Source organism: Lathyrus oleraceus, chromosome 6 (genome assembly GCF_024323335.1).
Source record: "Lathyrus oleraceus cultivar Zhongwan6 chromosome 6, CAAS_Psat_ZW6_1.0, whole genome shotgun sequence".
Taxonomy (NCBI): Eukaryota; Viridiplantae; Streptophyta; class Magnoliopsida; order Fabales; family Fabaceae; genus Lathyrus; species Lathyrus oleraceus.
The window spans coordinates 439,205,085-439,206,838 of NC_066584.1; the positions used below are offsets into that span (position 1 = coordinate 439,205,085).

A 1,754-nucleotide genomic window follows, 5' to 3' on the forward strand; every position below is an offset into this window, starting at 1 on the left:
TCAAATGTTATATTTCAAAATTATTGTCTTATGTTAACAAATTTTTGCTGAGTTTTAAACAAATATGAGATGCAAGAATTGTCACTTGTTTAATTTTGATGTTGCAGGCAATTGATAAAAAAAATGAGAGCCATTACTCATCTTTGCATGAATAAAATCAATTTAAGCTGAAAATGAATGTGAGCTAGACAATCTCCCTCTTGGTTTAGTTAATGTTACATAAGAGAAAGCTACATCATAGTTGTGTTAACAAGAACACTAGTAGACTCCAAATTATTGTATTAAAGTATGACATCATTGAATTAACAAAGAAAAAGAAAATATGTTGGATGTAAAAAACATAGCTGACATGGATTTCAACTCATACCTTTCTTGGCATTTTAGCTAAGAACAAGCGTAGTATTTGTTCTTATCAGTTTAATATCCTAGACACACCCCCATCAATCCTAGCTCAAATTCTATGTTCTTTTATTTTTTTTTGACATTTTACTTTTTTCTTGTAGAATTCACTTATCTTTATGTTTTTTTTTTTCTGATCCTTATTCTATACACAATTGTACTTAAGATAGTGAATATTTGTCACCAGCAAGATGTTGTCGGGTAGGATGTCCTCAAGACCCTCATCTTTCATATCTTTCACCTATCATGGAAGATGTCCTCAATAACTATCAAAGGCCTAGGACACTCTCTCACTATTTTCTTTATGGCCCTACAATCTAACATAAGTTGGGAAAAACATTGCCTATCTTCATGTATACATTTGTTGCTCTCTCCAATTTTCTTGTCACGAATTGATGAATTCCTACTCTACCACACAACTTCATAATATCATAGCAAATATACTCCCTTTCACATTTGACAGTGCATTCAATATGTGAAAGATTTTCTCTCCAATGTTCCTATTTAGCAGTCATCTGAATGCTCTTATTACATTGCATCATCATATGCTTTGTTGTCTCTGAATCCACGTTAGACCACCGATAACCAATGCTAGCATGCACCCTTTTGTTGATGAATCTTACACAAGTTGAGAAGTATATTGCCTACTACAAGTTGAATCCCATATCAAAATAAGCTGAAAGGCATTGAAAGAAACAAGAGTATAAAACAACTCGAATACCTTCAATCCAACTTACTTACTTGGATGGGGTCAATGGTTGATCATGAAGGACCATGGCCTAGGAGAGTGACCTCTATTGTACTTATAAGGGTTGATATCCTAAGCTCTACCCAAGTGGTGGAACCTAAATCATAATTTGTTTCAGTGGGGGCCTACGTTCGCGTGACCCGACCTATTCTAATATCAAATTTACCTTTACTACTAGTCAGATCCATTCTTCAAAATTTAGCATGGGACACCCAACTAAGTTTTGTCCAAAATTCAGTATAGTGTATAACTTTTGTCAAAATTTGCATGTTTGTATGATATTTTTTTATATTATGAGAACATTTCTCTCTTTTTGTTTATATACAACATTGCCAAGACTGGACAATCCAATTTTATTTTTGTGCAAATATTGGACTAGTTGTTTGACATATGGAAACACCAAGTAGTCTAACATTTTGATTGAGTCCTTTGAAAGACAATGTCAAACTTGAAAAGAATGATTAGAAGCAGACTATATTAGTATCCAACTCGAACGTGGAGTGGTTCAGTAGCAAGCTGACGCATATCGAACTGTATGTGAAATTAAGGATCATATGAGAAAGGACCAGACCATGCTAAAACATTCACAAATTTTTAAGTTCTAAGG

The 1,754-nt window shown here is 33.5% G+C and overlaps 1 non-coding gene and 1 pseudogene across 1 annotated transcript; both read left to right on the plus strand.

Moving 5' to 3' along the window:
* Nucleotides 1-363: 363 nt before the first annotated feature.
* LOC127099872 (uncharacterized) lies at nt 364-488 on the plus strand (annotated as a pseudogene).
* Nucleotides 489-1,132: 644 nt separating this feature from the next.
* On the plus strand, nt 1,133-1,292 carry LOC127099746 (U1 spliceosomal RNA). The gene has a single exon (XR_007794220.1). It is a non-coding gene; the product is annotated as a U1 spliceosomal RNA (small nuclear RNA).
* Nucleotides 1,293-1,754: the final 462 nt, after the last annotated feature.